Below are 26,132 nucleotides of genomic sequence, written 5' to 3'. Positions count from 1 at the left end.
TAGATACTTATGGAGGTCGAGGTCGAGGTCGAGGAGGCCGAGGGTGACTAAGAGAGGAATTTAGGGGAAGTAACTTTGTAGATGACTTAGATGAGGGGTTTGATGAAATTTTTAAACCTCAAGAAAGGCCAATCCATGGGAGACTAGCAAGGAATGAAGATGATGATCTAAGGAATATTAAGGTAAACATTCCACTTTTCATGGGAAAAAGTGATCCGGAGGCACATTTGGAATGGGAGGAGAGAATGGAGATGATTTTTTATTGTCATAATTATTCGGAGGCCAAGAAGGTGAAATTGGCAGCAATGGAGTTTTGTCATTATGCACTCCAATGGTGGATCAATGAGCAAAATACCCAAAGGAGAGTTGGTGATGACTTGAGCACTACATGGCGACCAATGAAAGGAGCCATGAGGAAGCGATTCGTACCATCACACTACCATAGTTGTTGCATCAAAGGCTTTAATCTTTATCTCAAGGAAGTAGATCCGTGGAGGATTATTACAAGGAGATGGAGATGCTTATGATGAGGTTAAACATGAATGAGGATAGAGAAGCAACCATGGAAAGATTCCTTGGTGGTTTGAATTGTGAGATAGCCAATTAACTAGAATTGCAACAATATGTGGAATTGGAGGAGATGTTGCATGTGGCTATTAAATTAGAGCATCAATTCAAGAGAAGGGGTGTAGGCTTATGGTTGGGAGGTGTTTCGAACAATGGAAGATCAATTCCAAGTGGCTGGAGAAACAATCCTACCTATGAAAGCAAGCCAAAGCCGAAGGTGGGAGAAGAAAGCACCAATTGGCCAAAAAGGGAGCCTAAAGCCGATTCTATCCAAGCACCAAGGAATGAAGGTAAATCTAATCTTATACCTTCTAGAACTCATGATGTTGTGTGTTTTAAGTGCCAGGGAAGAGGACACATTGCTAGTCAATGCCCAAATAGAAGAATCATGGTGTTGAAGGACAATGGTGAGTTGGAGTCCGATAGTGATGAAGCTGAAATTGAGATCGAGCATGAAGAGAAAGAAATTGAAGATGAAGCCGAAACCCTAAAGGCTTCAAATGCTGAATTAAGCTTAGTTGCAAGGAGGGTCCTTGCTGTATACAAAGATGAGGATCAGATTCAAAGAGAAAACATCTTCCACACCCGATGTGAAATCCAAGGTAAGATTTGTAGTATGATTGATAGTGGAAGTTGTACCAATGTAATTAGTAATCTTGTGGTAGATAAATTAGGTTTGACAACAATTAAACATTCAAAACCTTATAGGTTACAATGGCTTAATGATAGTGGTAAGATAAAAGTGAATAAACAAGCCAAAGTAAAATTTAGCATAGATAAATATGTGGATATTATTTTGTGTGATGTTGTGCCTATGCATGCTGGACATATTCTATTAGATAGGCCATGGCAATTTGATAAAGATGCTACTCATTATGCTCGAGAGAATTGTATTGTTTTTAAATTTAAAGGTAAGAAGGTCACGCTGGAGCCATTGACCCCAAATGAGGTTTTTAGAGACCAACTATAAATGTAACAAAGGTGGGAAGCCGAGAGGCTCAAAGAGAAGGCTAGTATGGCACCAACGGTTCTGATGTGATTCCGCCCGAGGCCGCTCAACCGATAACCTGTTGGGGTGCTGACTCGACACGGATGAAGATTAGGCCAATCATAAGAGCTCAAATTAAGAGATTTGAGGACAACCTGGGAGTATTTATACAAGGTGTAATCAATCTCAACAGAGCTCGAATTTGCTGTATTGCTTGCTGGCTTTACTGTATTAGCCTTTTCTTATTTTTCCAAGCATGGGCAACGTGTGGGACTTCATATTCAGCTTATTTGGCATCCTAAAAAGAATCTAGAAGCTGATTTGAAGCTCAAAGAGGTCAAAGATTGATCAAAGTCAACTTGATCAAAAGGCTAGCATTTTTAGTTTCCTAATTTGTTTTTACTTTTTGTTTTAGGAAACTACCATTACTTTTAGGTTTTATTTATTTATTTTCTAGAAAAAATAACTTTAGGAAGGTTTTTATTTTATTCTTTCCATTGTAAATTAATTAATTCCTAATTTAATATAGAGGAATTAATTAATCAAACTTAGATTAGGAAAGGAAGTATAGTTTCGGCCAACTAGGATTCTTTATGTGAGTGGCCGGTTTTACCAAGGGTTTTTAGGGTTTATTTTTGTTTCTTTCAAAGCCTATTTAAAGGCTTAGTTATCAATAAGAATTAACTTTGATTTGATTAAGAAAATACTTGTGAGATTAATTATCTCTTTGTTCTTTAAGAACACCTAAAACACCATTAGAGAATTGGTTGTTTTAGCTTGACTTATCAATAGGTTTTCCATCCCCTATTGTGGCGTCTTCATTATACCAAGGTTTCTAACCATAGGTTGGTTAGGGGTTGATGTCCATTCCATTATAACTTGAACTTAATTAAAGATCTGGGCTAATATAATATGGGTTTAGGAGCAGGTCGTCCTAGGTTCGTATCATTTGGTATCAGAGCTAAATTTTGTTCAGGTTTGATCTATCTTTGTTTGCTTTATTTGTTATTCTGTAATTTTAGCATTAGATTAAGGTTGCATCCATCCTATACATGTTCTGCATCTTTAAAAAATAAAAATAAAAATTCATTCCTAGTTGAATTAGGATTTCCTAGTTTTACCGTATTTTTGGTTTCCTAGTTTGTTGGTTGTCTTTCATCACTGTTCATTTAATTTGGTTTTTGTTGATTTTTATTTGCTGTTTTAGTTTTAAATATTTCCATTCATATATTCAAAAAAAAAAAAGAAAGGAAAAAAAAAAAAAGAAGTTTGCGGCAACATTTAAAAAAAAAAAAAGAAAAAAACTGCACATTGTGTTTATTTGGAGGTCACGGGTTTGGTATTTGTTTTGGATTTGGAATTGCAATTTTGGTACTTAATCTTGCTACTGCATTTGTTTATGTTCTGTGAGTAAAAAATAAAAAAATAAAATAAAAAGAAGAGGTAAAGCCGAATATAAAAAATAAATAAAAATATTTCGGTTTGTTGGAGTTTGATTTGTTTGCTGGGAATTTGTTGGAGCTGCTCTTTTTTTGATTATTTATTCAATATTTGAGTTGCTGGAGAATTAGTTTTGCTGCTGGATATTTGGATTTTGGGTGCTTAAATTATTTGGATTAAAATTAGAGAAAGGAATTGATACAAAACTTGAATTACAAGAACAACAACCAACACTATTCTATATTTTTGTTCAATTTGATTCTTGTTCGTATTTGAATTTCTTTTTCCAGAATTTTATTCTTGAACTCATAATATATTACCATCTAGTCCAGTTCTTCAAAATTCCAAAATTTTCTCATTAATTTGCTTTATTTTGTCTAGGAAAACCGAAAATAGGTATTTTCATTCCGTTTGGTATTTGTTTATTTTTGCTTACTGTTTTGTTGATAAGTTTAATTAAAACATACTAGTGATCTAATTACTGTTTTGTGGGTGTTTTAATTAGAACTTTGAGATAATTCATTGAGTTGAAAAAGGCAAGAGTGTGTGAGCTTAAAAGAGGGTAAAAGCCGAAACTAGTGTGCAAACACGAGTGTCGAGACCTTGTTTGAGTGAAACACATGAGGGAGTGAATATTGTGAGGGTTTATTTTATTTTTTGCAGCATTTTACTAACATGGCAGATTCTAGAATAAGAAGAGGAGATCCACCCTTGAGGATCAATGAGGAAGAGTCCGTAGCATTCCATGGCAATGCCCGAGCTACCGGGAGTGGAGACCAAGTGGACATGAGAGCTGTTTTGGAGTCAATACAGCGGGTTAGTGCTCAAGTTGAGCATGTGAATCAAAGGATGGGAAGGCTAGAAGTTTCCCAAGGAATTCCGAACACAAGAAATAGGCAAGAATTCCATGGAGGACGAGGCCAAGGACGAGGAGGTCGTGAGAGACAGAGAGAGGAATTTGATGAGGAGCCATTCGGTGGAGACTTTGAGGAAGGTATGGACGAAACTTTTGCTGTCCAAGATAGAGCTGGCCATGGAAGATATAGGAGGGAAGAAACAGATGACAATCTTAGCAATATCAAGATCAACATCCCACCATTCATGGGAAAAAGTGACCCCGAAGCATATTTGGAGTGGGAAGAAAAAATGGAGATGATATTTGACCGCCATAATTATTCAGAGGCTAAGAAGGTGAAATTGGCAGCAATGGAGTTTGGCCATTATGCAATCCAATGGTGGACCAATGAGTAAAACACCCGAAGGAGAGTTGGTGATGACTTGATTACTACATGGCGACAAATGAAAGGAGCCATGCGGAAGCGATTCGTACCATCACACTATCATAGGTTGCTGCATCAAAGACTTCAATCTTTATCTCAAGGAACTAGGTCCGTGGAGGATTATTACAAATAGATGGAGATGCTCATGATGAGGTTAAGCATGAATGAGGATAGAGAAGCAACCATGGCAAGATTTCTTGGTGGTTTGAATCGTGAGATAGCCAACCAACTAGATTTGCAACAATACTTCGAGTTGGAGGAGATGTTGCATGTTGCCATTAAGCTTGAGCACCAATTCAAGAGGAGGGGTGTAAGATCATGGTTTGGAGGTGTTTCCAACAATGGAAGGTCCAATTCAAGTGGCTGGAGGAACAATCCCATCTATGAAAGCAAGCTAAAGCCGAAAGTCAAAGAAGAAAGTTCAAACTGGCCAAGGAAGGAGACTAGAACCAAATCTGTCCAAGCACCAAAGAATGAGGTAAAATTAGATCCTAAACCTTCTAGAACTCATGATGTTGTGTGTTTTAAGTGCCAGAGAGGAGGACACATTGATAGCCAATGCCCGAATAGAAGAATCATGGTGTTAAAAGGCAATGACGAGCTAGAATCGAAAAGTGAAGAAAGTGAGGATAAAGCCAAGCAAGAGGAGGAGGACTTGGAGGATGAACCCGAAACCTTGCAAGCATCCAATGCTAAATTAAACTTGCTTTCTAGGAGAGTACTTGCTGCATACAAAGATGAGGATGAAATTCAAAGAGAGAACATCTTCCACACCCGATGTGAAATTCAAGGTAAGATTTGTAGTATGATTATTGATAGTGGAAGTTGTACAAATGTAATTAGTAACATTGTAGTTGATAAATTAGGCTTAATAACTATTAAACATCCAGAACCTTATAGATTACAATGGCTTAATGATGGTGGTGAAATAAAAGTGAATAAACAAGCCAAAGTAAAATTTAATATAGGTAGATATGAGGATGTAGTTTTATGTGATATTGTACCCATGATTGCTGGACATATACTATTAGGTAGGCCATGGCAATTTGATAAAGATGCTACTCATTTTGGTTGAGAAAATAGTATTGTTTTCAGGTTTAAAGGGAAGAAGGTCAAGCTGGAACCATTATCTTCTAAAGAGGTTTACAAAGACCAATTACAAATGCAACAAAGGAGAGAAGCCGAAAAGCTTAAGGAAAAAGTAAGTATGGCACCAACGGCTTCACCATCCTTTCAAGAAGGTAAGAATGAGGTTGTTGATCAAGGTATAGTTTTTAACACTCATATTGACTGGAAAGATCAAGGAAAAATCAAAAGAGAGGGGAAAGAGAGTGGCAAACCTGAGAGCTAAGAGAAGGAAGGGAAATCCGAAGGTTTGCGCCAATCCAAGGGGGAAAAAGAAAAGAAAGAAAAGAAAGGTCAAGTAGCAACTTTTATTTGAGTTTAGGGGATATTAATAAGGTTATTGAGCGTAAGAAACCTTTGCTGGTCATGATTTATAAAGAAAATTATTTTAATGATCAAACTAACTTTGAAGAACTTGAATTGCCAAGTTCAATGATTTCTCTTTTGAAGGAATTTGGAGATGTCTTCCCAAATGAAATTCCAAGTGGACTACCATCCAATCAAGAGGGAAAAGGTGAGCTTGCTATCCAAGGTAAGTCTTCTAATAATCAAGTTGTGTGGAAAGATTTTAATAAAACCAAGAGTGAAAATTTTGGTGCAAAAGCCGAGAGTGAGAAAGGTGAGATGGCATTGAGTGAGAAAGGAAAAGGAAGACAAGAAAGGAAGAATATAAATTTTTATCTTAGCTTTGGTGATGTTAATAAAGTAATTATGAATAAGAAATCATTGCTGACCATGAATTTTAAAGATACTTATTTAAAGATGTCTTTATTGCATAGAACTTTATCTGCATTGTTGAGAGCTTTACTTAGTGGCAATTTGAAAATTTGGGAAGTATTGTTTGCTAACTTTAAAAAACGTAATTTTTACCATAATGAGCATGTATTTCTAGATTTTGTTGTAATAGTGTTTGACCCAGGAGAAATGGTTTGGTTGCACTTACGAAAGGAAAGGTTTCCTAAACAAAGAAAGTCAAAGCTCATGCCGCCTATGGATGGACTTTTTCAAGTTTTAGAGCCGAATAACAAGAATGCCTACATGCTTGATTTACCGGGTGAGTATAACAAGAGTGCTGCATTTAATGTTGCTGATTTAAATCCTTTTTCTATAGGTGATGACCTTGATTTGAGGACAAATCCTTTTCAAGAGGAGGGGACTGATGTGATTCCGCCAGAGGCCGCTCAACCGATAACCCGTTGGGGTGCTGACTCGACACTTCACAATGGCATTGGTGTTTTTCATGGCACCATAACTAGAATGCCCAAGCCTTTTATGCCAAAGTTGAGAAATGGACTCCACTTTGGTTTTTAAGGGTTGTTCATTCTTAACTAGGTCCAATCTATAGCTTTTGTCCTTCAATGGTACTTTAAACAGCTCATTACCACAAGCATCATATATGATACATCCATCTTTTGCAAAATTTAAAGCAAAGCCTCTTTCTACCAATTGTGCTACACTGAGCAAGTTTTCACATAAACTAGGAACATATAGCACATCTTTTATAATTTTGGTACCTTCCTTGGTGTTCAAGCACACATTTCCTTTGCCTTCGGTACCCTTGGTGTTCAAGCACACATCTCCTTTGCCTTCTACTTTCATGAACCGGCCATCACCAATCTTCACTTTGGTTTTGTAGTTTCGGTCAAGCTCCATAAAGCCATCCTTTTGGAAACTCATGTGGTGTGAGCAACCACTATCCACAAGCCAACCGAGACCACTACTTGTGACTTTAAGGCATGTGGCCACAAATAGGTTCTCGGCTTCTTCATTAACCACATTGGCTTGTTGTCTCCTTTACTTGCATACTTTGGCAATGTGGCCTTTTCCTTCACATCTTTCACAAGATGCATCCGGCCTCCAAAAACACTTGGATGGTGGATGTCCAAGCTTCTTGCAATGAGGGCAAGGTGGATGCCCTCCTCGGTTTTGATGGCTTTGTTGTTGTTGTTGTTGATTCCATCCATTTTTGTTGTTGTTTGTGTTGTTGTTGGTTGTAAAACCGGTTTGGTTGGTGTTGTTGCTCTTCCTTCCTTTGTTCTTCTTTTTGTTGCCGTGGCCACCATAGAATGCACTCTCTATGGTCTCCTCCTTTCTAATGGCTCTCCTTTGTTCGGTTGCTTAAAGAGCATTGATGAGCTCACTAAAAGTTATTTCACTAAGATTTCTAGATTCTTCAAGGGAGGAAATCTTAACTTCAAACCTTTCGGGTAAGCTCACCAATACTTTCTCTACTACCCTTTGATCGGTCAATTGCTCACCAAGGACCTGAATTTGATTTACCACTTTGAGCATCCTTTCCATGAAATCCTTGACAAGCTCATTCTCCTTCATCTTCAAGGTCTCAAACTCTCTTCTTAGGTTTAAAACTTGCATTTGCCGAGTTCTAGTATTTCCATGGAACTCCTTTTGAAGCTTTATCCAAACCTCTCTAGCACTTGTGCATGACATTATCCTTGCAAAAATGGAATCACTCATGGAGGAGTGCAAGGCAGTGAGGGCCTTGAACCCCTTGGCAACTTCGACCTCATGTGCATTTCTTTGTGCTTGGGTTGCATAGCTCTCAGCTCCTCCACTACATAACCTTCTTCTATGACTTCCCATAAACCAAAGGCTTGAAGGTAGGCTTTCATTTTTATACTCCAAATGGAATAGTTTTGGCCTTCAAACTTAGGTGGTGTTGGGGTTGCAAAGGATTGTGAGGCCATTTGAAAAAATGGTTTTTCAAAAGTTTTGAAAAATGGACACAAGAACAAGCTCTCGGGTGGTGGTGTTTTGGTGAGTTTCAACTAGTCTTTATGGGAGGTTTTGGTTTCAATTGGAAGGCTTTAGGTGGGGGATCCTCTCACAAATAAAATGGTCTAGTTTGAAAGCTCACAAGGTCCTAAGAAATTACACTATGCTCTGATACCATGATGGAATTTGGTGTAGGTTTATGTTGTTTTTCAAAATCTGGTTTTTTGAATATTTTCTTTCTCAACGTCTTTCATTACAATTTTCATACTTTTAAATACATCAAAAAGACAATAAGGCATGCTGCCATATTGATCAATAAATACAAAAGCATTAAAAGTAACCAACCAAGCCAAACTACCTCAACTAACTCTAATCAATGTGCTGGGCATGCAAGAAACCTTCTTTAATGTGCAGTTCAGCTTGTCTAAGGAATTTGAATTTGAAAACCAGCTCCATTTGACTTGAAATTTGGAGGGAAGCCTTTTTAAATATTAAAATATGTTCTACCCAAAAACCAGATAAAACAAAGTCCATTTACCCATTCAAACCCGAGGCAGTTTTGCCCAGTTTTCTGGGCAACAACACTGCACAAGGGTCAGATTGTTTTAGGCTTAACTCAGCCTTCCCAGCTCCAAATTGGGCCATTCTTTTTGCTGCTGCTTCCTCTGCATATCTAGTTTATCATACACAAAATTTAGGTCCAAATACCAAACCTACTTCAAACGGCGTCCAAGGAAGTGGACTTATGTTGCTGGAAATACAATTCCAGCAACTAGACAAAAAAGGCCTTAAGCTAGATAATGAGCTTAGGGCATTACAAAAAGGATATTGTTCTTGAACATTACAAGATAAAATAAAATGCATAAACATAAACAATGTTTGGTCTTTGATGTTGCAAAACAAAGAGTGCAAGTGTAACCGAACTACCTTGCACATTGTGGCAAGATCACCACATTTCAACAATTTCTTGTGTTCGGAATTCCTTGGGAAACTTCTAGCCTTTCCATCCTTTGGTTCACATGCTCAACTTGAGCACTAACCCGCTGTATTGACTCCAAAACAGCTCTCATGTCCACTTGGTCACTGCTCCCGGTAGCTCGGACATTGCCATGGAATGCTACGGACTCTTCCTCATTGATCCTCAAGGGTGGATCTCCTCTTCTTATTCTAGAATCTGCCATGTTAGTAAAATACTGCAAAAATAAAATAAATCCTCACAATATTCACTCCCTCACGTGTTTCACTCAAACAAGGTCTCGACATTCGTGTTTGCACACTAGTTTCGGCTTTTACCCTCTTTTAAGCTCACACATTCTTGCCTTTTTTTCACTTAATGAATTATCTCAAAGTTCTAATTAAAACACCCACAAAACAGTAATTAGATCACTAGTATGCTTTAATTAAACTTATCAACAAAACAGTAAGCAAAAATAAACAAATATCGAACGGAATGAAAATACCTATTTTCGGTTTTTCTAGACAAAATAAAGCAAATTAATGAGAAAACTTTGGAATTTTGAAGAACTGGACCAGATGGTAGTATATTTTGAGTTCAAGAATAAAATTCTGGAAAAATAAATTCAAATACAAACAAGAATCAAAGAGAACAAAAATATAGAAAAGTGTTGGTTCTTGTTCTTGTAATTCAAGTTTTGTATCAGTTCCTTTAACTAATTTTAATCCAAATAATTTAACACTCAAACTCAACTATCCAGCAGCGTCCAGAAACTCCAAATATGTAACAAACAGTCAATAATGCAGCAGTTCAAGGAAATTTCCAGCAAACACCAAATTCAAAAACCAATTTTTTTTTTTTTTTAAATTTGGCTTTTTCTTCTTTTTTTTTTTTCACTCACAAAACATAAACAACTGCAGTAGCAAGAATAATTACCAAAATTGCAATTCCAACTCCAAAACAAACACCAAACCCGTGACCTCCAAATAAACACAAAAGTGCAGTTTTTTTTTTTTTTTTTTAAATGTTGCCGCAAACTTTTTTTTCTTTCATTTTTTATTTTTTATATGTTGCTGCAAACCCTTCTTTTTTTTTTTTTTTTTGAATATATGAATGCAAATATTTAAGACTAAAACAGCAAAAGAAAAATCAACAAAAACCAAAATCAACAAGAACAATGATGAAAAACAACCAACAAATTAGGAAACAAAAATACGATAAAACTAGGAAACCTAATTCAACTAGGAATGAATTTTTTTTTTTTTTTTAAAGATGCAGAACGTGTATGGGATGGATGCAACCTTAACCTAATGCTAAAATTACTGAATAACACAAAAAAATAAATAAATAAATAAAGCAAATAAAGATAGATCAAACCTGAACAAAATTTAGCTTTGATACCAAATGATACGAACCTAGGACGACCTGCTCCTAAACCCGTATTATATTAGCCCGGATCTTTAATTAAGTTCAAGTTCTAATGGAATGGACCTCAACCCCTAACCAACCTATGGTTAGAAACCTTGGTATAATGTAGACACCACAATAGGGGATGGAAAACCTATTGATAAGTCAAGCTAAAACAAGCAATTCTCTAATGGTGTTTTAGGTGTTCTCAAAGAACAAAGAGATAATTAATCTCACAAGTATTTTTTCTTAATCAAATCAAAGTTATATTCTTATTGAAAAATAAGCCTTAAAATAGGCTACAAAGCCACGAAATAAAACCCTAGAACATAAAGAAAACCGGCCACCACACATAAAGAAACCTAGTTGGCCGAAACTATACTTCCTTTCCTAATCTAAGTTTGATTAATTAATTCCTTCATATTAAATTAGAAATTAATTAATTTACAATGGAAAGAATAAAATAAAAACCTTCCTAAAGTTATTTTTCCAGAAAATAAATAAATAAAAGCCAAAAAGTAATGGTAGTTTCCTAAAACAAAAAGTAAAAACAAATTAGGAAACTAAAAATGCTAGCTTTTTTATCAGGTTGAATTTGATCAATCTTTGACCTCTTTGTGCTTTAAATCAGCTTCTAGATGCTTTTGAGGAAGGCAAATAAGCTGAATATGAAGTCCCACACGTTGCCCATGCTTGGAAAAATAAGAAAAGGCTAATACAGTAATATACAGTAAAGCCAGCAAGCAATACAGCAAATTCGGCCAAATTGTTGATGCTGTCCGTACAATCCCTTTTTGATTGCATTTGAGGCTGATTTAACTTGATTCCATGACCTCTTAGTCATATGTATTGAACCCATAAATCATTGGAACCATTTCATGCTTCCCGGACTCCAAAAATGTACCAAAACCGTCACTCGGATCCGTATCGGCTTCCACAACTTGGATGCTTAGAATAGGCTTTGTATCTTCAAGTATGGACAAGCTCTGTTGAGATTGATTACCCCTATATAAATACTCCCAGGTTGTCCTTAAATCTCTTAATTTGAGCTCTTGTGATTGGCCTAGTCTTCATCCATGTCGAGTCAGCACCCTAGTGGGTTATCGGTGGAGCGGGCTCGGGCGGAATCACATCACAAAACAGCTATCATGTCCACTTGGTCTCCACTCCCGGTAGCTCAGGCATCGCCATGGAATGCTACGGACTCTTACTCATTGATCCTCAAGGGTGGATCTCCTCTTCTTATTATAGAATCTGCCATGTTAGTAAAATACTGCAAAAATAAAATAAATCCTCACAATATTCACTCCCTCACGTGTTTCGCTCAAACAAGGTGTCGACACTCGTGTTTGCACACTAGTTTCGGCTTTTACCCTCTTTTAAGTTCACACACTCTTGCCTTTTTCTACTCGATGAATTATCTCAAAGTTCTAATTAAAACACCCACAAAACAGCAATTAGATCATTAGTATGTTTTAATTAAACTTATCAACAAAATAGTAAGCAAAAATAAACAAATACCGAACGGAATGAAAATACCTATTTTCGGTTTTTCTAGACAAAATAAAGCAAATTAGTGAGAAAACTTTGGAATTTTGAAGAACTGGACCAGATGGTAATATATTATGAGTTCAAGAATAAAATTCTAGAAAATGAAATTCAAATACGAACAAGAATCAAAGAGAACAAAAATATAGAAAAGTGTTGGTTGTTGTTCTTTGCAATTCAAGTTTTGTATCAATTCCTTTAACTAATTTTAATCCAAATAATTTAAGCACCCAAAATCCAAATATCCAGCAGCAAAAATAGTTTCCCAGCAACCCAAATATTGAATAAATAATCAAAAAACCAGCAGCTCCAACAAATTTCCAGCAAACAAATCAAACTCCAACAAACCGAAATATTTTTCTTTTTTTCTTTTGTTCTTTTTTTTTTTTCACTCACAGAACATAAACAACTGCAGTAGCAAGAATAATTACCAAAATTGCAATTCCAACTCCAAAATAAACACCAAACCCGTGACCTCCAAATAAACACAAATGTGCAGTTTTTTTTTTTTTTTAAATGTTGCCGCAAACTCTTTTTTTGTTTTTTTTTTTTTTTTTAATGATGCAGAACGTGTATGGGATGGATGCAACCTTAACCTAATGCTAAAATTGCAGAATAACACAAAAACAAATAAAGCAAATAAAGATAGATCAAACCTGAACAAAAATTAGCTCTAATACCAAATGATATGAACTTAAGACAACCTGCTCCTAAACCGTATTATATTAGCCCGGATCTCAATTAAGTTCAAGTTCTAATGGAATGGACCTCAACCCCTAACCAACCTGTGGTTAGAAACCTTGGTATAATGTAGATGCCACAATAGGGGATGGAAAACCTATTGATAAGTCAAGCTAAAACAACCAATTCTCTAATGGTGTTTTTGGTGTTCTCAAAGAACAAAGAGATAATTAATCTCACAAGTATTTTCTTAATCAAATCAAAGTTGTATTCATATTGAAAGAATGAGCCTTTAAATAGGCTTTGAAAGAAACAAAATAAAGCCTAACAAAAAACCCGAGGTAAAACCGACCACACATAAAGACACCTAGTTGGCCGTAAGTATACTTCCTTTCCTAATCTAAGTTTGATTAATTAATTCCTTTATATTAAATTAGGAATTAATTAATTTACAATAAAATAAAACCTGACTAAAGTTATTTGTCCAGAAAATAATTAAATAAAAACCCAAAAACAAATAAAGTCAATCGCAAATTAAGTAACAAATTGACTTTGACATCTAGGCTGAATTATGTCTTCAACCGAGCTAACTTATGTCTGCCTGATGTCCGAGCTAACTTATGGCCTATCTGAGCTAACTGATGTCTGGTCGAGCTAACTTGTGTCTGGCCGAGCTAACTGATGTCTGTCCGAGCTAAGTTACATCCGATGTCCGAAGTCCGAGATCACATGTCCGAGGCAAGGGTGTCCGATATAAAATGTCCGATGTATGGGTATCTGATGTATCAGCTTCCACAACTTGGATACTTAAAACAGGTCTTTTATCTTCAGGTATGGACAAGCCCTTTTGAGAATGAATTACTTTCTGGATAAAGGCAGCAAGATTGTCCTTAAACCTCTTAGCTTGAGCCCTAGTGATCGGTCCAGTCTTCATCCGTACCGGATCAGTATCCTAGTGAGTTGTCGGTGGTGCGAGCTCGGGCGGGTTTGCATCAATTTGATCCCCATCAAAGTCTGCATTGAATCCCCTACAAACTATTGGATGTAAACAAATAGCATGTCCTTTGACTAAAATGGGTTGGAAGGCTTGTATGCTTAATCTATGCAGAGTGGGTGCCCTATTCAGCAATACAGGATGCTCTTGCATAACTTCGTGAATTATTTCCCATACAACAGGCTCTTTTTTCTGAATTTTACTAGCAACTCCTATGTTCGAAGCCAACTGTTGTCTAATTAAACCATGAATTACAAATATCTTAAAAAGTTCTATTGCTATTTCGTGAGGCAACCCATGTCGATGTAATGAAAGTGAAAGACCTATGGCAATGACAGAATGCCTTGAATAATCAACACGTTTGCCAAGCAGAGTCTCACGAAATCTTCCTTCTTTGCCTTCAATTACATCTAAAAATGACTTGTAAGCCTTATTATGACCATCCCTCACTGGTTGTCTGCGGATTACATTATCAAAAAGTGTATTCACAGCTTCTTGTACCAATTTCTCCTGACACATTACTAATTCCCGTGGTGTAGATCTACTTATGGTTAATAGATCGATAAAAGTATTGTTCTAATAGATAACTTTTCTATAGAGTTCATTAATATCCGAGCTCGTTAGTTTACCCCCATCTCTCTGAATAATAGGTCTCAACTCGAAAGGAAGAACCGGTAATAGACATAAAACCATCCACTCGGGTTCTATATTCGTTCGAATAAAATTCTTAACTAATTCCATGTGTTTAACAAAAAAATCCCTTCTTCTTCCAACTTTTGGATCTTCCTATTCATTACCTATGGGGCCTTCTTCCCCTAATTCTTTCCATTCTACCAATGAATAATCTATAATAATTTGCAAATCCAGATTAGCTAACTGTTCTCGGATAGCACTTGGTCCAGTAGAAATTTCTCGATTTCGAAATGTCTCGAAGCCTTGGATAGGTAAAAAAAAGTGGGATGCTATATTTCCAACATTGGATTTCATATTCGAATGAACCTCATAAATGTAACAAAGCGGGTTTTTTAGTTATGGGCCTAGCATAAGAAAAATTTGAATAGAATCCTATCGAATCTCCCCCCCTCAAAATTGGACGTGAACGTTTCCTCTCATCCGGCTCAAGTAGTTGCACCAAAAAAGATAAAGAAAAGAAAGGGATTTCATTTCCACTTTCAAATTCTATAAAAACCCCAAAAAATCTATTCCTTACTCAAGTTCCAAAAGAAGGTCAAGCAACATTTCATTTATTCATTTTATTTATTTATTTTAGTACATTTTCTAAATTGAATTCTTTATTTAATTATGGCATACTAAAAATAAATGAAATGTGAAATTCTTGAGTAGTCCACTTCCCTTCGAATGATGAATCCCCTTAATTTTAATTACAGTAAAGGAGGGCCTTAGAATTCATAAGGTATTTACTTGTCTATGTATCGTTCTGTTCAATTTTTTAGGTCCCTACTTTGCCTCGACAGTTATTTCATGATATCCTTAATGCCTATATGTGATGGATAGATTCCTGCAACCATGATATATTTGCTTATTTTGATAGAATTTCTTTCGTTTAGAAAGAAAGGAAATGGTTAATTCCACAAAAGAAGTCTTTTTTTTCACGAGGTAAAAATTTCTGTTTATTTGCTACTGAATCGACCATAGACCAATTCTCTTTTTGCTTGGGAGTATTGAACACACCCATAATTATGAGCTTCATGTTACTCCTACCAAAAAATATGTCAGACCTAAGGCAACCTAATACGATTGAATGGGATGATTGTTTCTCACTCTGAATTTGTAAAATCATAATTTTGACCAAATCACACAGCGCAATATACTAGGCCTTCTAATTCTTTCAAAGGCTTATCTAAAAGATTAGAAATATAACTAGGAAGATGTTTCAGATACCACACATGGGTTACTGGGCATGCCAGTTTGATGTAGCCCATTTGATATCTTTGTATTCGAGAATCAACAAATTCAACTCCACATTGTTCACAAAATTTCGGTTCTACTTTGTCATCTCTGATTACTCGATAATTTCCACAAGCACAAATCCCACTTGTTATAGGCCCAAAAATTCATTCGTAAAATAATCCATCTTTCTTCGATTTATTGGTTTTGCTATGAAAAGTGTAGGGTTTTGTCACCTCTCCAATTATCTCTCCATTAGGTAGGATCTTTTTGGCCCAAGTACTTATTTGCTGAGGAGAAACAGATCCGATTCGAAGTTGATACGAACCTAGGATGTCCTGCCCCTAAACCCATATTATATTAGCTCGAATCTAATTATGTTTAAGTTCTAATAATCAGCTTGACCCATAACCAACCTGTGATTAGAAACCTTGGTATATAATGAAGATGCCACAATAGGTGATGGATTTACTATTGATAAGTCAAACTAAAACACTCGCTCACTAAGGGTGTTTTAGGTGTTCAAAAGAATAAAGAGAAATTCAATCTCACAAAATAAATTATGAATATTATTAAGGTGTATTCTTCCTAAAAAAAAAAGCCCTTTTATAGGCTAAGAGAAAAAAAAAATAAAACCCTAAAAACTAAAGGGAAAACTGGCCATGCTTATTGTTTCCCAATGTAACCAAATTTTCTCTCATTTCCTAATCTAATTTTGACTAATTAGTTCTTTTATTTTGAATTAGGAATTAATTAATTTTCAATGAAAATAATAAAATAATAATTTTCCTAAACTTATTTGTCCAGAAATAAATAAATAAAAACCATAAGTACAGGTAATTTCCTAAAACAAAAAGTAGAAATCAAATTAAGAAACTAAAATACTATCTTTTTTACTAAGTTGACTTTGACCAATATTTGGCCAATTTAAGCTCCAAATCAGCTTCCATATGCCTTGTAGGATGCCAAATAGGCTGTTCATGAAGTCCCACACGTTCATTGCTTGGAGGAAAGCGAAAAAGCCAACTCAGCAAAATACAGTAAAGCTAGCAGGTAATACAGCAAAACCAGCCAAATTTCCATATTGTGCGTACAGCCCTTTTTTTGAATGCCTTTGAAGCTAAATTTACTTGATTCCATGACCTATTAGACATATTTATTGAATCCATGAAGCATTGGAACCATTTCATTCTCCCCGAACTCCATAAATGCTCCAAAATCACTACCCGGGTCTGTATCGGCTTCCACCACTTGTATGCTTAAAACAAGTCTTGGATCTTTGGGTATGGACAAGCCCTCTTGATAATGAATTACTCTCTAGATAAATTGATACTAATCCGCCCGAACCCGTACAACCGACAACCCGCTGGGGTGCCGATCCATTACGGATGAAGGTGGGACTAATCACTAGAGCACAAGCCAAGAAGTTTCAGGATAACCTTACTGTGCTTATTCAAAGGATAAATCATAATCAAGAAGGAATGATCATGACCAAATAACCAAGTCCTATTTTGCTGATACAAGCACTGGAGGCTAGTACGGACCCGAGTGACAGTTTTGGTACATTTTTTGAGTCCGGGAAGCAAGAAATGGTTCCAATGCTTTATGGGTTCAATACATATGCCTAATAGGTCATGGATTCAAGTTAAATCAGCCTCAAATGCAATCAAAAAGGGCTTGTATGGACAACATCAACAATTTGGCCGAATTTGCTGTATTGCTTGCTGGCTTTACTGTATTTTACTGTATTAGTCTTTGCTTATTCTTCCAAGCATGGGTAACATGTGGGACTTCATATTCAGCTTATTTGGCATCCTCAAAAGCATATTGAAGCTGATTTGGAGCTCAAAGAGGTCAAAGATTGATCAAAGTCAACTTAATCGAAAGGCTAGCATTTTTAGTTTCCTAATTTGTTTTTACTTTTTCTTTTAGGAAACTACCATTACTTTTTGGCTTTTATTTATTTATTTTCTGGAAAAATAACTTTAGGAAGGTTTTATTTTATTCTTTCCATTGTAAATTAATTAATTCCTAATGTAATATAAAGGAATTAATTAATCAAACTTAGATTAGGAAAGGAAGTATAGTTTCGACCAACTAGGTTTCTTTATGTGTAGTTGCCAGTTTTCTTTATGTTCAAGGGTTTTTAAGTTGTCTTTTGAAAGCCTATTTAAAGGCTTAGTGATCAATAAGAATTAACTTTGATTTGATAAAGAAAATACTTGTGAGATTAATTATTTCTTTGTTCTCTGAGAACACCTAAAACACCATTAGAGAATTGGTTGTTTTAGCTTGCCTTATCAATAGATTTTCCATCCCCTATTGTGGCATCTACATTATACCAGGGTTTCTAACCACAGGTTGGTTAGGGGTTGAGGTCCATTCCATTAGAACTTGAACTTAATTGAGATCCGGGCTAATATAATATGGATTTAGGAGCAGGTCGTCCTAGGTTCGTATCATAAATGCAGTAAGGTTGTCCCTAAACCTCTTAACTTGATCCCTAGTGATTGGCCCAGTCTTCAGTCATATCGGGTTAGCACCCCAGCGGGTTGTCGGTTGTGCGGGCACGAGCGGATCCGCATCATTCCCCTCCTCTTAAAAATGATTTGCCCTCAAATCAAAATCATTACCTACAGAAAAAGAAGATAAATCAACAACATTAAATGTGGCCCTAACATTGTAATCACCTATTAAATCAAGTTTGTAGGCATTCTCGTTAGTCTGCTCTAAAACTCAAAAAGGTCCATCCACATGCGGCAAAAAGGTCCTCTCTTTTCGTAAGTGCAACCAAACCAAATCTCCTGGGTCAAATACTATCATAACAAAATCCTGAAATACATGCTCATTATGGCAAAAATTACACTTTTTAAAGTTAGCAACGAATCTCTTCCTAATTTTCAAATTTCCACAAAGTAGAGTTCTCAACAAGGCAGATAAAGTTCTATACATCGAAAGCATTTTTAAATAAGCATCTTTATAATTTAGGAACATCAATGGTTTTTTACTCAAGATGGCTTTATTAAAATTCCCAAAACTAAGATCAAAATTTGCATTTTTCCTTTCTCTCTTTCGGGTTTCTCACCTTGTCTCTCAGCTTCCTCTATTTTCCTCTCTCCACTTTTGGCTTGTTCATGATTTTTCCACTCAATTTGTGTTTTAGAATGCTTACCCAAGACAGCAAGCTCAGACTTGCCTTTTTGGATGGATGTGAAGCCGTTGGTGCCATACTAGCTTTCTCTTAATGTTTTTCAGCCTCCCTCCTTTACTATATTTATAATTGGTCTCTATACACTTCCTTGGGAGTAAATGGTTCCAGCTTGACCTTCTTACCTTTAAATCTAAAAACAATACAATTCTCTCAACCATAATGAGTAGCATTTTTATCAAATTTCCATGGTCTACCCAATAGAATATGTCCGGCATGCATAGGCACCACATCACACAAAACAATATCCATATATTTATCTATGCTAAATTTTACCTTAGCTTATTTATTGATTTTCATCTCACCACTATCATTAAGCCAGTGTAATCTATATGGTTCTAGATGTTTAATAGTTGTTAAGCCTAATTTATCAACCATAATATTACTAATTACATTTGTACAACTTTCACTATCAACAGCCATACTACAAATCTTACCTTTGATTTCACATAAAGTGTGGAAAATATTTTCTCTTTGAAGTTGATCCTTATCCTTGTAAACAGCCAGCACTCTCATAGAAACCAAGTTTAATTTAGCATTGGAGGCATGCAAAGTTTTGGCTCACCATTACCCTTTAACACCATGATCCTTCTATTTGGGAATTGGCTAAGGATGTTTCCCCGTCCCTGCACTTAAGACAAACAATTTCTGTAGATCTTGAAGGTTTAGGATCCGATTTTACCTCATTCTTTGGTGGTTGGACATATTCGGGTTTAGGCTCCCTTTCTGGCCGATTGGTGCTTTCTTCTCCCACCTTCAGCTTTGGCTTGTTTTCATAGGTAAGATTGTTTCTCCAGCCACTTAGAATTGAACTTCTGCTATTGGAAACACCCCCAAACCGTGAACTTACACCCCTTCTCTTGGATTGATGCTCTAAATTAATAGCCACATGCAACATCTTCTTCAATTCTAAATATTGTTGCAATTATAGTTGATTGGCTATTTCATGATTCAAACTACCAAGGCACCTTGCCATGGTTGCTTCTCTATCTTCATTCATGCTTAACCTCATCATAAGCATCTCCATCTCCTTGTCATAATCCTCCATGGGCCTACTTCCTTGAGATAAAGATTAGAGCCTTTGATGCAGCAACCTATGATAGTGTGATGGTACAAATCGCTTCCTCATGCGTCCTTTCATTTGTTGCCATTTAGTGATCACTTCGTCACCTACATTCCTTTAGGTGTTTTGCTCATTAGTCCACCATTGGAGTGCGTAATGTCCAAACTCCATTGCTTCCAATTTAACTTTCTTGGCCTCCAAATAGTTGTGACAATCAAATATCATCGCTATTCGCTCCTCCCATTCCAAGTAAGCCTCCGGATCACTCTTCCCCATGAAAGTGGTATGTTTACCTTGATATTGCCAAGATCATCATCTACCTCCTCACCCTGTGCCTCCCATGGCCTAGCCTCTCTTAGACAGTAAGTGTTTCATCCATTCCTTCCTCGAAATCATCTCAAAATTTTCCTCTTCAAACTCCTCTCTAGGTCGTCCACGGCCTCTTCGACCTCGACGTCAACCTTCATGGAACTCTTGCCTCCAATTTGTTCCATCATGAGATGTTTCTGTTATGTCCATCCATCAATTTATGTGGCCAAATTGAGCATTCATCTGCTGCAATTGTTCCAAGACAGCCCTCATGTCCGTTTGATCGCCACTCCTTGTAGCTCGAGAATCACCATGGAATCCTACAAATTCTTCTTCATTAATTCTTAGTGGTGGACCTCCTCTCCTCAACCTTCAATTTGCCATGTTAGTATAAATAATGTAAAATAAAATAAATTCTTACCAAAAATCACTCCCTCACATGTTTCACTCGATCAAGGTCTCGACACTCGTATTATTATACTAGTTTCGGCTTTTACCCTCTTTTAAGCTAACACACTCTTGCTTTTTTCTACTCAAAGAATTATCTCGAAGTTCTAATCAAAACACCTACGAAACAACAATTAGATCACAAATATGTTTTAATTAAACTTATCAACAAATATGTTTTTTTTTTTTTTTAAAGATGCAGAACATGTATGATGATAGAGACTACCTTAACCTAATGCTAAAATTTCATCTTAACACAAAAACAAATAAAGCAAATAAAGATAGGTCAAACCTGAACAAAATTCAGCTCGAATACCAAATGATACAAACCTAGGACGACCTGCACCTAATCCCGTATTATATTAGCCCAGATCTAAATATGTTGAAGTTCTAATGGTCACCTTGACCCCTAACTAACCTATGATTAAAAATCTTGGTATACAATGAAGATGCCATAATACGTGATGGATTTCCTATTAACAAGTCAAATTAAAACACTCACTCACTAAACAAAATAAAACCCTAAAACTAAAGGGGAAATCAATTATGCTTGTTGTTTCCTAATGTGACAGAATTTTGTCTCATTTCCTAATCTAATTTTGATTAATTAATTCCTTTATTTTGAATTAGGAATTAATTAATTTACAATGAAAATAATAAAATAATAACTTTCCTAAACTTATTTGTCAAGCAAATAAATAAATAAAAACCAAAAGTAAAGGTAATTTCCTAAAACAAAAAGTATAAATCAAATTACGAAACTAAATTACTATCTTTTTGACTAAGTTGACTTTCACCAATTTTTGACGAATTTAAGCTCTAAATCAACTTCCATATGACTTGATTCCATGATAGCTTAGACATATGTATTGAATCCATGAAGCATTGGAACCATTTCATGCTGTCGGACTCCATAAATGCACCAAAATTGCTACCTGGGCCTGTATCGGCTTCCACCACTTGTATGTTCAAAATAGGTCTCGGATCTTTGGGTATGGACAAGCCCTCTTGAGAATGAATTTGATGTGATTCCGTCCAAGCCCGCTCAACCGATAACCCGCTGGGGTGCTGACCCAACACAGATGAAGACCATGCCAATCACAAGAGCTCAAATTAAGAGATTTAAGGACAACCTAGGAGAATTCATATAGAAGGTAATTAATTCTCAATAGAGTTTGTCCATACTTGAAGATACAAAGCCTATTCTAAGCATCTAAGTGGTGAAAGCCGGTATGGACCCGGGTAGCGATTTTGGTGTACAAATGGAGACCGGACAGCATGAAATGGTTCCAAAAATTTATGGATTCAATTTATAAGTCTTCTAAGTCATGCAATCATGTCAAGGCAGCTTCAAAGGCAAACAAACAGGTGGTGTGGGCATGGGGTCCAAGATTTGCCGGGTTTTGCTGTATTTTGTACTTGCTTTACTGTATTGTGCTGAGTTGGCTTTTTCTCTTTCTTACAAGCAAGGGCAACGTGTGGGACTTCATATTCAGCTCAGTTGGCATCCTACAAAGCATGTTGAAGCTGATTCGAAGTTCAAATGGGTCAAAGTCAACTTAGTCAAAAGGCTAGTATTTTAGTTTCCTAATTTGTTTTTACTTTTTGTTTTAGGAAACTTCCATTAATTTTTAGTTTTTATTCATTTATTTTCTGGAAAAATAAGTTTAGGAAAGTTTTTATTTTATTATTTTCATTGTAAATTAATTATTTCGTAATCCAAAATAAAGCAATTAATTAAGTAAAATTTAGATTTAGGAAAGTAGGAAATTCGGCCACTTTAGGAAAGGTTACTGTATGGCCGGTTTTCCTTATGTCTTCTAGGGTTTATTGTGTGACTTTTGCAGCTTATTTAAAGGCTTATTTTATTCAAAATAATCAGTACATTATTCATACAAAAACTTAATTGTGAGAGTGAATTCTCTTTGTTCTCTTTGAACAGCTAAAACACCATTAGTGAATGAGTGTGTTAGTTTGACTTATCAATAGGACATCCATCACCTATTGTAGTGTCTTCATTATATACCAAGGTTTCTAATAACAGGTTGGTTAGGGGTTACAGTGACCATTAGAACTTGAACATAATTAGATCCGGGCTAATATAATACGGGTTTAGGAGTAGGTCGTCCTAGGTTCGTATCATTTTGTATCAGAGCCAAATTTTGTTCATGTTTGATCTATCTTTATTTTCTTTGTTTGTTTTTGTGTTTTCTGCAATTTTAGCATTAGGTTAAGGTTGTATCCATCCCATACACGTTCTGCATTTAAAAAAAAAAAAATTTCATTTCTAGTTGAATTAGGATTCCCTAGTTTTACAGTATTTTTTGTTTCCTAGTTTGTTGGTTGTCTTTCATCATTGTTCTTTTAGTTTGGTTATTTTTTATTTTTCTTTGCTTTTTTAGTCTCAAATATTTGCATTCATCGATTCAAAAAAAAAAAAAAAAAAAAAAACTGCACATTTGTGTTTATTTGGAGGTCACAGGTTTGGTGAATTTTTGGAGTTGGAATTGCAAAGTTGTTGTTTATTCTTGCTACTGCAGTAGTGTTTGATATTCATTGAGTGAAAAAAAAAAGAAGAAGAAAGCCGAATATAAAATATATATATATCGGTTTATTGAAAATTGGTGTTGAAGTTTGTTGCTGGAAATTTCTTGTAATTGCTGCTTTGCTTATTATTTATTCCATATTTGGAGTTTCTGGAGAGTTATTTTTTCTAATAGATATTTGAGTTTACGTGCTAAATTATTTGAATTAAAATTAGTTAAAGGATTCGATACAAAACTTGAATTACAAGAACAACAACCAACACTTTTCTATATTATTGTTCTCATTGATTCTTGTTCGTATTAGAATTTCTTTTTCTAGAATTTTATTCTTGAACTCATAATCTATTACCATCTGGTCCAGTTCTTCAAAATTCCAAAGTTTTCACATTAATTTGCTTTATTTTACCTAGAAAAGCCGAAAATTAGGTTTTGTTAAATTCCTTCGGTATTGCATTTTTTTTTTTTGGCTACTGTTTTGTTGATACGTTTAATTCAAACATACTTGCGATCTAATTGCTATTTTTTGGGTGTTTTAATTAGAACTTCTAGATAATTCATTGAGAGGAAAAAGGCAAGAGAGTGTGAGCATAAAAGAGGGTTAAAAGCCAAAATCAGTGTGCAAACACGAGTGTCAAGTTCTTATATTGAGTGAAACACGTGAGGGAGTGAATCTGGTGAGAATTTATTTTATTTTTGTATTATTCATACTAGCATGGCAGATTCAAGGGTGAGAAGAGGAGATCCATGTTTGAGAATTAATGAAGAGGAGTCCGTAGGATTTAAAGGTGATTTCCGAGCTACGGGGAGTGGTGAGCAAACGGACATCCCCAAAACTCAAATAAATTTTTTTATTCTTTCTCTCTTTTCTTTCTTTTCCTTTCTCTCTCTCGGCCACCACATATTTTTCCTCCCTCTCGGTTTTCTCACTATTTCTCTCAGTTTTCTCCATTATTCTCTCCATACTTTTGGCCTTCTCATGGTTTCTCCACTCAATTTTTGTTTTAAAATACTTACCTTGGACAGCAAGCTCGGACTTACCTTCTTGGATGGATGGTGAAGCTGTTAGTGCCATACTAACCTTCTTCTTGAGTGTTTTGGCCTCCCTCCTTTGTTGGATTTGTAATTGGTCTCTATATAATTCCTTTGGAGTTAATGGCTCCAGCTTGACCTTTTTGCCTTTGAATCTAAAAACAATACAATTCTCTCGACCAAAAAGAGTAGCATCTTGATCAAATTGCCATGGTCTGCCTAATAGAATATGTTCGGCATGCATAGGCACAACATCACACAAAACAACATCCACATATTTATTTATGTTAAATTCTACCTTGGCTTGTTTATGCACTTTTATTTCACCACTATCATTACGCCATTGTAATCTTTAAGGTTATGGATGTTTAATAGTGGTTAAGCCTAATTTCTCAACTACAAGATTACTAATTACATTTGGATAACTTCCACTATCAATAATCATACTACAAATTTTACCTTAGATTTCACATCGGGTGTGGAAGATGTTTTCCCTTTGAACATTGTCCTCATCCTTGTATACAGCAAGTACTCTTCTAGAAACCAAGTTTAATTCAGCATTGGATGCATTCAAAGTTTCGGCCTCATCCTCTGAGTTCTCCTCCTCTTGCTCGGCTTCATCTTCACTTTCCTCACTTTCTGATTCTAGCTTACCATTGCCTTTCAACACCATGATCCTTCTATTTGGGCATTAGCTAGCGATGTGTCCTTGTCCCTGGCACTTAAAATAAATAATTTCTCTAGATCTTGAAGGTTTAGGAATAGATTTTACCTTATGTTTACGTGCATGGACAGATTCGGCTTTGGACTCCCTTTTTGGTCGAATGGAGCTTTCTTCACCTAGTTTTGGTTTTTGTCTTGCTTCAAAGATGTGATTACTTCTCCAAGCACTTGGATTTGATCTTCCGCTGTTAGAAACTCCTCCAAACCATGAGCCTACACCACTCCTCTTGAATTGATGCTCTAATTTAATAAACAAATGCAATATCTCCTCTAATTCAACATATTGTTGCAATTCTAGTTGATTGGCTATCTCACGATTCAATCCACCAAGAAACCTTGCCATGCTTGCTTCTCTATCTTCATTCATGCTTAACCTCATCATAAGCATCTCCATCTCCTTGTAATAATCCTCCACGGACATACTTCCTTGAGATAAATATTGAAGATTTTGATGCAGTAGCCTATGATAGTGTGATGGAACAAATTGCTTCCTCATGGCACCTTTCATTTGTCGCCATGTAGTAATCAATTCGTCACCTACTTTCCTTCGGGTGTTTTGCTCATTAGTCCACCATTGGAGTGCATAATGTCCAAGCTCCATTGCTGCCAATTTAACTTTCTTGGCCTTCGAATAGTTGGGACAATAAAATATCATCTCCATTCGCTCCTCCCATTCCAGGTATGCCTCCGGGTCACTTTTTCCCTTGAAAAGTGGTATGTTTAACTTGATGTTGCCAAGATCATCATCTACCTCCTCTCTCCTATGCCTACCATGGCCTAGCCACTTTTGGACAGCAAGCGCTGCATCCATTCCTTCTTTGAAATCATCTCCAAAATTTTCCTCTTCAAACTGCTCTCTAGGTCGTCCACGGCCTCCTCAACCTCGACCTCGACCCCCATGGAACTCTTGCCTCAAATTTGGTCCACCATGAAAGATTTCTATTCTATCAATCCTTTGATTTATGTGGTCAAATTGAGCATTCATCTGTTGTAGTTGCTACAAAACAGCTCTCATGTCCGTTTGGCCACCACTCCCTGTAGCTTGGGAATTACCATGGAATCCGATGGATTCTTCTTCATTAATTCTTAGTGGTGGATCTCCTCTTCTTAAAATTGAATGCCATGTTAGTATAAACAATGCAAAATAAAATAAATTCTCACCAAAAATCACTCCCTCATGT

The 26,132-nt window shown here is 36.0% G+C and overlaps 1 pseudogene; it reads right to left on the bottom strand.

The window, feature by feature from the left end:
- Positions 1–13,676: 13,676 nt before the first annotated feature.
- Positions 13,677–25,762, bottom strand: LOC132799928 (DNA-directed RNA polymerase subunit beta'-like; annotated as a pseudogene).
- Between the last annotated feature and the right edge of the window lie 370 nt (positions 25,763–26,132).

This window comes from Ziziphus jujuba, chromosome 11, assembly GCF_031755915.1.
Source record: "Ziziphus jujuba cultivar Dongzao chromosome 11, ASM3175591v1".
Lineage (NCBI taxonomy): Eukaryota > Viridiplantae > Streptophyta > Magnoliopsida > Rosales > Rhamnaceae > Ziziphus > Ziziphus jujuba.
The sequence above is the reverse complement of the archived record's forward strand: the minus strand, read 5'-3'. Positions and strand labels throughout refer to the sequence as shown.